The 10674-nt window shown below is 42.3% G+C and overlaps 1 long non-coding RNA gene across 1 annotated transcript; it reads right to left on the bottom strand.

Annotated features, from left to right (window-relative positions):
• Positions 1-277: 277 nt before the first annotated feature.
• On the bottom strand, positions 278-1020 carry LOC138926428 (uncharacterized). The gene is made up of 4 exons (XR_011442960.1): positions 948-1020; positions 706-886; positions 499-646; positions 278-435 (listed from the first exon to the last, which is right to left on the bottom strand). It is a non-coding gene; the product is annotated as an uncharacterized lncRNA (long non-coding RNA).
• Between the last annotated feature and the right edge of the window lie 9654 nt (positions 1021-10674).

Below are 10674 nucleotides of genomic sequence, written 5' to 3'. Positions count from 1 at the left end.
TTAAAAATATTATAAATTATATAAAGTAAAAATGAAATAGCCCTAAAATTTTTTTTTTTAAATCTAAAGCGATTTCATCTGTTGTTCTGCATAATTAAAAGTTCCTAGTTAAGAAAGTTAGCTAACACCATGCCAAGTCCTTGATGTAATTGTACCTCCCCCTACAATAAAACATACTTTTCTTTTAGGAGAATATTTTATTTAAAATTTTAAAAATCATAGAATACAATTAAGTACAATCGAATGTATTTTTATAAAAACATAATAGAAGGAACAATTTTTAGTATTTAACAGTTAAAAAGAATAAAAATAAGATCAGTAAATCAGAACACATGAGTGCATACAATAAAAGTAAATAAATCAGATGGTTTCCTGGCTCGATCTTGGAGATCCTCCTTTGATAAGAATTCGATGGAATTAAAGACATCACAGCACCTGAGAAAATAAAGGCTTAGTCAGTTAAAATTATTATTTTTCCTCCAAGGGGCTTTTACTTACCAAACTATGACCTCTTCAAGACCCACATCACCGATTATAGTCCATTGAAAAAATAATAATAAAAAATCCTGGTAATAAAAAAGAAGTGATCCATCTTGGATAAAAATTCGACAGATTTATTGGCACCCATTATAGGCCACCGCAAGCCCTGAGAAAATAAAAGCTTAGTCAGTTATATTATTTTTCCTTTAGGGGGTTTCTACTTACAAGATGATATCCCGTGTGGGAGGAACTACTGCAAACGTAGTAGCAAAAAATTTAAGGTAATGAAAATTATAAAGAAGGAAAGAAGAAAACACAGCCTCTATAAGGACCAGCGTATGCCCCATCGGACATAAGGAAATTAGAGATTCTCCTTGGCAAATCCATCCTTGGGACCCGTAAGTACCTGAGTAGAAAAAATATATTAGTTAAGAATATTATTTTTCCCTTAAAGTGTTTTTACTTACCACATGGCCCTGTCCACGAAGGTCCAAACTTTTATGGTAACAAATTAAAAAAAAAAAAAATTAAAAAAAAAAAAATAACAAAAAAATAAGATCCATATTAGAAAAAAAAAGTTTGATGGCGTTATGGCATCCATGGAAATTCAAGGTACAAAATTGGGAGAACAAAACAATGATCAATGAAACAATGACCTCTTCAAGGCCCACATCACCGATTATAGTCCATTGAAAAAATAATAATAAAAAATCCTGGTAATGAAAAAGAAGTGATCCATCGTGAATAAAAATTCGACAGATTTATTGGCACCCATTATTATAGGCCACCGCAAGCCTTGAGAAAATAAAAGCTTAGTCAGTTATATTATTTTTCCTTCGGGGGGATTCTAGTTTCAAGATGATGACCCGTGTCGGTGGAACTTCTCCAAACGATTGTCACAGTCCATCGGCAAGAAAATTTTATGGTAAAATAAAAAAATAAAAAAAAAAAAAGGAATAAGGTAAACACAGCCATAAGGACATAAGGAAATTATAGTCTTTTTGGCGAATCCATCTTTGGGAGCAGTAGTTTTTTAGGAGAGACAAAATCTGTTACTTATAAATATTACTATTTTTCTCCTGAAGGTTTTTACTTACTTCGGAAAACGATGGTCGCAGCTCAAAAAAAAAAATTTTATTGAAATAAAAATTAAAAAAAATAAAAATATCTTTCATAGGAAATAATTGGATGGAATAAGAGGATATTAGATCCTGGGGCAGAAATCAGAGGCAAAAAATAAAACTATTATCGCCGAATGACCACCTGCAGAAACTGCTTAGGCAGAATTAAAATAAATAAATTAAAATAAAATAAATTCAACTGATTAAAAAACCAAAAAATAAAAAAAATAAAATAAAATAAAATAAGAAAATCAAACGTACGAGAAAGAACCCCTCAGCTCCGAGCCAAGGGGCCTTCTGAATTTTCTGACAAGGGGCCTGCCCTTTTAAATCCAATTTGTGGGCAAGGCCTACTGTTGTAATTTTAAAGTTTTACATCCGATTTCAAAAAGATATGGTAACATTAAGATTTTGCCCAAAAATCGATAAATCGATTCAACATATTTTGACAGGGATTATTAAAAATTGCATTTCTTTTCAAAATTGATTGAGAAATGGCTTTAAAAGGGCCCAAAATGTAATATTGGTTTCCAATTTGCCTGAAGGGTCAAATCCTTATGCTTCTGAATTTCGAATGAGAATTAAATACTCAACGACATTTTTAAAAACGTTTTTTGGTCATATCTTTGGCATTTGTCGTCCTGCTTTTCGATCCCTCGATCCCACCCGTAAATACCCCCCCTAGAAAAAACCCCAAAGTATATTCTCTTCAAAATTGTTTATTATTATTAAGGAAATTTAAGATTACACATAGCTTATACACTATACATACATACTCTAACTACATATACATATATATAATGCGGAGCTGCTGTCCTGATGGTTTCCCGGCCCGGAAACAAGATCGATGAGGAGCAGCTGAATCCTCGGTCTGGGAGGCGGCGACCATGCGGCGATTGTGTATATCCTCCGACTCCATGACTTTCCTGAAATCTCCTGACACAGAACACTCATGCTTTTTACCTGGGGGAGAAGAAAGAAATTCAAAGATCCTTGAATGCAGATCGACGGCAATAAGATCCCTGATTAATGAACGGTATTCTGTTTCTGAATCGGATGCGAAATGGTTAGGTGATCACTAAAAACTTACCAAAAGTGGGAAATCACACATTTCCAACGGGAACCATCATCGTTTTGGCCAAAAATTGGGTCAATATTTTTTTGTAGGGATTTCCGGGATCCTTGAATGCAGATCGACGGCAATAGGATCCCTGATTACTTAATGGTATCCCTTTTTACGATCCGGTGCAAAATAGCCAAGATATTCGCCCCCAATTTCTCAGATAAAAACTGAGGAAAACCCGAATTCGCACATTTCCAAGGGGAACCCCCAGGATTTTTGGCAAAAATCGAGCCAACATTTTTTTTTGAGGATTTGGGAAATCCTTGGATGTAGATCGACGGCAAAAGGATCCCCGATTCCCATATGGCATCCCTTTTCACGATCCGGTGCGAAATAGCTAAGATATTCGCCAAAAACTGAGGAAAACCCGAATTCGCACTTTTCCAAGGGGAACCCCCAGGATTTTTGCCAAAAATCGATCCAACATTTTTTTTTGAGGATTTTAGGAATCCTTGGATGCAGATCGACGGCGAAAGGATCCCCAATTCTCAAATGGCATCCCTTTTCACGATCCGGTGCGAAATAGCCAAGATATTCGCCAAAAACTGAGGAAAACCCGAATTCGCACTTTTCCAAGGGGAACCCCCAGGATTTTTGGCAAAAATCGATCCAACATTTTTTTTTGAGGATTTTAGGAATCCTTGGATGCAGATCGACGGCGAAAGGATCCCTGATTCCTTAATGGCATCCCTTTTTACGATCCGGTGCGAAATAGCCAAGATATTCGCCAAAAACTGAGAAAAACCCGAATTCGCACTTTTCCAAGGGGAACCCCCAGGATTTTTGGTAAAAATCGAGCCAACATTTTTTTTTGAGGATTTGGGAAATCCTTGGATGCAGATCGACGGCAAAAGGATCCCCGATTCCCATATGGCATCCCTTTTCACGATCCGGTGCGAAATAGCCAAGATATTCGCCAAAAACTGAGAAAAACCCGAATTCGCACTTTTCCAAGGGGAACCCCCAGGATTTTTGGTAAAAATCGAGAAAACATTTTTTGTTGAGGATTTGGGAAATCCTTGGATGCAGATCGACGGCAAAAGGATCCCCGATTCCCAAATGGCATCCCTTTTCACGATCCGGTGCGAAATAGCCAAGATATTCGCCAAAAACTGAGAAAAACCCGAATTCGCACTTTTCCAAGGGGAACCCCCAGGATTTTTGGTAAAAATCGAGCCAACATTTTTTTTTGAGGATTTGGGAAATCCTTGGATGCAGATCGACGGCAAAAGGATCCCCGATTCCCATATGGCATCCCTTTTCACGATCCGGTGCGGAATAGCCAAGACATTCGCCAAAAACTGAGAAAAACCCGAATTCGCACTTTTCCAAGGGGAACCCCCAGGATTTTTGGTAAAAATCGAGCCAACATTTTTTTTGGAGGATTTGGGAAATCCTTGGATGCAGATCGACGGCAAAAGGATCCCCGATTCCCAAATGGCACCCCTTTTCACGATCCGGTGCGAAATAGCCAAGATATTCGCCAAAAACTGAGGAAAATCCGAATTCGCACTTTTCCAAGGGGAACCCCCAGGATTTTTGCCAAAAATCGATCCAAAATTTTTTTTGGAGGATTTTAGGAATCCTTGGATGCAGATCGACGGCGAAAGGATCCCCGATTCCCAAATGGCACCCCTTTTCACGATCCGGTGCAAAATAGCCAAGATATTCGCCAAAAACTGAGGAAAATCCGAATTCGCACTTTTCCAAGGGGAACCCCCAGGATTTTTGCCAAAAATCGATCCAAAATTTTTTTTGGAGGATTTTAGGAATCCTTGGATGCAGATCGACGGCGAAAGGATACCCGATTCCCAAATGGCATCCCTTTTCACGATCCGGTGCGAAATAGCCAAGATATTCGCCAAAAACTGAGGAAAATCCGAATTCGCACTTTTCCAAGGGGAACCCCCAGGATTTTTGCCAAAAATCGATCCAAAAATTTTTTTGGAGGATTTTAGGAATCCTTGGATGCAGATCGACGGCGAAAGGATACCCGATTCCCAAATGGCATCCCTTTTCACGATCCGGTGCGAAATAGCCAAGATATTCGCCAAAAACTGAGGAAAATCCGAATTCGCACTTTTCCAAGGGGAACCCCCAGGATTTTTGCCAAAAATCGATCCAAAATTTTTTTTTGAGGATTTTAGGAATCCTTGGATGCAGATCGACGGCGAAAGGATCCCCGATTCCCAAATGGCATCCCTTTTCACGATCCGGTGCGAAATAGCCAAGATATTCGCCAAAAACTGAGGAAAACCCGAATTCGTACTTTTCCAAGGGGAACCCCCAGGATTTTTGCCAAAAATCGATCCAAAATTTTTTTTGGAGGATTTTGGGAATCCTTGGATGCAGATCGACGGTGAAAGGATCCCCGATTCCCAAATGGCACCCCTTTTCACGATCCGGTGCGAAATAGCCAAGATATTCGCCAAAAACTGAGGAAAACCCGAATTCGCACTTTTCCAAGGGGAACCCCCAGGATTTTTGCCAAAAATCGATCCAAAATTTTTTTTGGAGGATTTTAGGAATTCTTGGATGCAGATCGACGGCGAAAGGATCCCCGATTCCCAAATGGCACCCCTTTTCACGATCCGGTGCGAAATAGCCAAGATATTCGCCAAAAACTGAGGAAAATCCGAATTCGCACTTTTCCAAGGGGAACCCCCAGGATTTTTGCCAAAAATCGATCCAAAATTTTTTTTGGAGGATTTTAGGAATCCTTGGATGCAGATCGACGGCGAAAGGATCCCCGATTCCCAAATGGCATCCCTTTTCACGATCCGGTGCGAAATAGCCAAGATATTCGCCAAAAACTGAGGAAAACCCGAATTCGCACTTTTCCAAGGGGAACCCCCAGGATTTTTGCCAAAAATCGATCCAAAATTTTTTTTGGAGGATTTTAGGAATCCTTGGATGCAGATCGACGGCGAAAGGATCCCCGATTCCCAAATGGCACCCCTTTTCACGATCCGGTGCGAAATAGCCAAGATATTCGCCAAAAACTGAGGAAAACCCGAATTCGCACTTTTCCAAGGGGAACCCCCAGGATTTTTGCCAAAAATCGATCCAAAATTTTTTTTGGAGGATTTTGGGAATCCTTGGATGCAGATCGACGGTGAAAGGATCCCCGATTCCCAAATGGCACCCCTTTTCACGATCCGGTGCGAAATAGCCAAGATATTCGCCAAAAACTGAGGAAAACCCGAATTCGCACTTTTCCAAGGGGAACCCCCAGGATTTTTGCCAAAAATCGATCCAAAATTTTTTTTGGAGGATTTTAGGAATCCTTGGATGCAGATCGACGGCGAAAGGATCCCCGATTCCCAAAGGGCACCCCTTTTCACGATCCGGTGCGAAATAGCCAAGATATTCGCCAAAAACTGAGGAAAATCCGAATTCGCACTTTTCCAAGGGGAACCCCCAGGATTTTTGCCAAAAATCGATCCAAAATTTTTTTTGGAGGATTTTAGGAATCCTTGGATGCAGATCGACGGCGAAAGGATCCCCGATTCCCAAATGGCACCCCTTTTCACGATCCGGTGCGAAATAGCCAAGATATTCGCCAAAAACTGAGGAAAATCCGAATTCGCACTTTTCCAAGGGGAACCCCCAGGATTTTTGCCAAAATCGATCCAAAATTTTTTTTGGAGGATTTTAGGATACCTTGGATGCAGATCGACGGCGAAAGGATCCCCGATTCCCAAATGGCACCCCTTTTCACGATCCGGTGCGAAATAGCCAAGATATTCGCCAAAAACTGAGGAAAACCCGAATTCGCACTTTTCCAAGGGGAACCCCCAGGATTTTTGCCAAAAATCGATCCAAAATTTTTTTTGGAGGATTTTGGGAATCCTTGGATGCAGATCGACGGTGAAAGGATCCCCGATTCCCAAATGGCACCCCTTTTCACGATCCGGTGCGAAATAGCCAAGATATTCGCCAAAAACTGAGGAAAACCCGAATTCGCACTTTTCCAAGGGGAACCCCCAGGATTTTTGCCAAAAATCGATCCAAAATTTTTTTGGAGGATTTTGGGAATCCTTGGATGCAGATCGACGGTGAAAGGATCCCCGATTCCCAAATGGCACCCCTTTTCACGATCCGGTGCGAAATAGCCAAGATATTCGCCAAAAACTGAGGAAAACCCGAATTCGCACTTTTCCAAGGGGAACCCCCAGGATTTTTGCCAAAAATCGATCCAAAATTTTTTTTGGAGGATTTTGGGAATCCTTGGATGCAGATCGACGGTGAAAGGATCCCCGATTCCCAAATGGCACCCCTTTTCACGATCCGGTGCGAAATAGCCAAGATATTCGCCAAAAACTGAGGAAAACCCGAATTCGCACTTTTCCAAGGGGAACCCCCAGGATTTTTGCCAAAAATCGATCCAAAATTTTTTTTGGAGGATTTTAGGAATCCTTGGATGCAGATCGACGGCGAAAGGATCCCCGATTCCCAAATGGCACCCCTTTTCACGATCCGGTGCGAAATAGCCAAGATATTCGCCAAAAACTGAGGAAAATCCGAATTCGCACTTTTCCAAGGGGAACCCCCAGGATTTTTGCCAAAAATCGATCCAAAATTTTTTTTGGAGGATTTTAGGATACCTTGGATGCAGATCGACGGCGAAAGGATCCCCGATTCCCAAATGGCACCCCTTTTCACGATCCGGTGCGAAATAGCCAAGATATTCGCCAAAAACTGAGGAAAACCCGAATTCGCACTTTTCCAAGGGGAACCCCCAGGATTTTTGCCAAAAATCGATCCAAAATTTTTTTTGGAGGATTTTGGGAATCCTTGGATGCAGATCGACGGTGAAAGGATCCCCGATTCCCAAATGGCACCCCTTTTCACGATCCGGTGCGAAATAGCCAAGATATTCGCCAAAAACTGAGGAAAACCCGAATTCGCACTTTTCCAAGGGGAACCCCCAGGATTTTTGCCAAAAATCGATCCAAAATTTTTTTTGGAGGATTTTGGGAATCCTTGGATGCAGATCGACGGTGAAAGGATCCCCGATTCCCAAATGGCACCCCTTTTCACGATCCGGTGCGAAATAGCCAAGATATTCGCCAAAAACTGAGGAAAACCCGAATTCGCACTTTTCCAAGGGGAACCCCCAGGATTTTTGCCAAAAATCGATCCAAAATTTTTTTTGGAGGATTTTAGGATACCTTGGATGCAGATCGACGGCGAAAGGATCCCCGATTCCCAAATGGCACCCCTTTTCACGATCCGGTGCGAAATAGCCAAGATATTCGCCAAAAACTGAGGAAAACCCGAATTCGCACTTTTCCAAGGGGAACCCCCAGGATTTTTGCCAAAAATCGATCCAAAATTTTTTTTGGAGGATTTTGGGAATCCTTGGATGCAGATCGACGGTGAAAGGATCCCCGATTCCCAAATGGCACCCCTTTTCACGATCCGGTGCGAAATAGCCAAGATATTCGCCAAAAACTGAGGAAAACCCGAATTCGCACTTTTCCAAGGGGAACCCCCAGGATTTTTGCCAAAAATCGATCCAAAATTTTTTTTGGAGGATTTTAGGAATCCTTGGATGCAGATCGACGGCGAAAGGATCCCCGATTCCCAAATGGCACCCCTTTTCACGATCCGGTGCGAAATAGCCAAGATATTCGCCAAAAACTGAGGAAAATCCGAATTCGCACTTTTCCAAGGGGAACCCCCAGGATTTTTGCCAAAAATCGATCCAAAATTTTTTTTGGAGGATTTTAGGAATCCTTGGATGCAGATCGACGGCGAAAGGATCCCCGATTCCCAAATGGCATCCCTTTTCACGATCCGGTGCGAAATAGCCAAGATATTCGCCAAAAACTGAGGAAAACCCGAATTCGCACTTTTTCAAGGGGAACCCCCAGGATTTTTGCCAAAAATCGATCCAAAATTTTTTTTGGAGGATTTTAGGAATCCTTGGATGCAGATCGACGGCGAAAGGATCCCCGATTCCCAAATGGCACCCCTTTTCACGATCCGGTGCGAAATAGCCAAGATATTCGCCAAAAACTGAGGAAAACCCGAATTCGCACTTTTCCAAGGGGAACCCCCAGGATTTTTGCCAAAAATCGATCCAAAATTTTTTTTGGAGGATTTTGGGAATCCTTGGATGCAGATCGACGGTGAAAGGATCCCCGATTCCCAAATGGCACCCCTTTTCACGATCCGGTGCGAAATAGCCAAGATATTCGCCAAAAACTGAGGAAAACCCGAATTCGCACTTTTCCAAGGGGAACCCCCAGGATTTTTGCCAAAAATCGATCCAAAATTTTTTTTTGGAGGATTTTGGGAATCCTTGGATGCAGATCGACGGTGAAAGGATCCCCGATTCCCAAATGGCACCCCTTTTCACGATCCGGTGCGAAATAGCCAAGATATTCGCCAAAAACTGAGGAAAACCCGAATTCGCACTTTTCCAAGGGGAACCCCCAGGATTTTTGCCAAAAATCGATCCAAAATTTTTTTTGGAGGATTTTGGGAATCCTTGGATGCAGATCGACGGTGAAAGGATCCCCGATTCCCAAATGGCACCCCTTTTCACGATCCGGTGCGAAATAGCCAAGATATTCGCCAAAAACTGAGGAAAACCCGAATTCGCACTTTTCCAAGGGGAACCCCCAGGATTTTTGCCAAAAATCGATCCAAAATTTTTTTTGGAGGATTTTAGGATACCTTGGATGCAGATCGACGGCGAAAGGATCCCCGATTCCCAAATGGCACCCCTTTTCACGATCCGGTGCGAAATAGCCAAGATATTCGCCAAAAACTGAGGAAAACCCGAATTCGCACTTTTCCAAGGGGAACCCCCAGGATTTTTGCCAAAAATCGATCCAAAATTTTTTTTGGAGGATTTTAGGAATCCTTGGATGCAGATCGACGGCGAAAGGATCCCCGATTCCCAAATGGCACCCCTTTTCACGATCCGGTGCGAAATAGCCAAGATATTCGCCAAAAACTGAGGAAAATCCGAATTCGCACTTTTCCAAGGGGAACCCCCAGGATTTTTGCCAAAAATCGATCCAAAATTTTTTTTGGAGGATTTTAGGATACCTTGGATGCAGATCGACGGCGAAAGGATCCCCGATTCCCAAATGGCACCCCTTTTCACGATCCGGTGCGAAATAGCCAAGATATTCGCCAAAAACTGAGGAAAACCCGAATTCGCACTTTTCCAAGGGGAACCCCCAGGATTTTTGCCAAAAATCGATCCAAAATTTTTTTTGGAGGATTTTGGGAATCCTTGGATGCAGATCGACGGTGAAAGGATCCCCGATTCCCAAATGGCACCCCTTTTCACGATCCGGTGCGAAATAGCCAAGATATTCGCCAAAAACTGAGGAAAACCCGAATTCGCACTTTTCCAAGGGGAACCCCCAGGATTTTTGCCAAAAATCGATCCAAAATTTTTTTTGGAGGATTTTAGGAATCCTTGGATGCAGATCGACGGCGAAAGGATCCCCGATTCCCAAATGGCACCCCTTTTCACGATCCGGTGCGAAATAGCCAAGATATTCGCCAAAAACTGAGGAAAATCCGAATTCGCACTTTTCCAAGGGGAACCCCCAGGATTTTTGCCAAAAATCGATCCAAAATTTTTTTTGGAGGATTTTAGGAATCCTTGGATGCAGATCGACGGCGAAAGGATCCCCGATTCCCAAATGGCATCCCTTTTCACGATCCGGTGCGAAATAGCCAAGATATTCGCCAAAAACTGAGGAAAACCCGAATTCGCACTTTTCCAAGGGGAACCCCCAGGATTTTTGCCAAAAATCGATCCAAAATTTTTTTTGGAGGATTTTAGGAATCCTTGGATGCAGATCGACGGCGAAAGGATCCCCGATTCCCAAATGGCACCCCTTTTCACGATCCGGTGCGAAATAGCCAAGATATTCGCCAAAAACTGAGGAAAATCCGAATTCGCACTTTTCCAAGGGG

This window comes from Drosophila bipectinata, chromosome XL (genome assembly GCF_030179905.1).
Source record: "Drosophila bipectinata strain 14024-0381.07 chromosome XL, DbipHiC1v2, whole genome shotgun sequence".
Lineage (NCBI taxonomy): Eukaryota > Metazoa > Arthropoda > Insecta > Diptera > Drosophilidae > Drosophila > Drosophila bipectinata.
The sequence above is the reverse complement of the archived record's forward strand: the minus strand, read 5'-3'. Positions and strand labels throughout refer to the sequence as shown.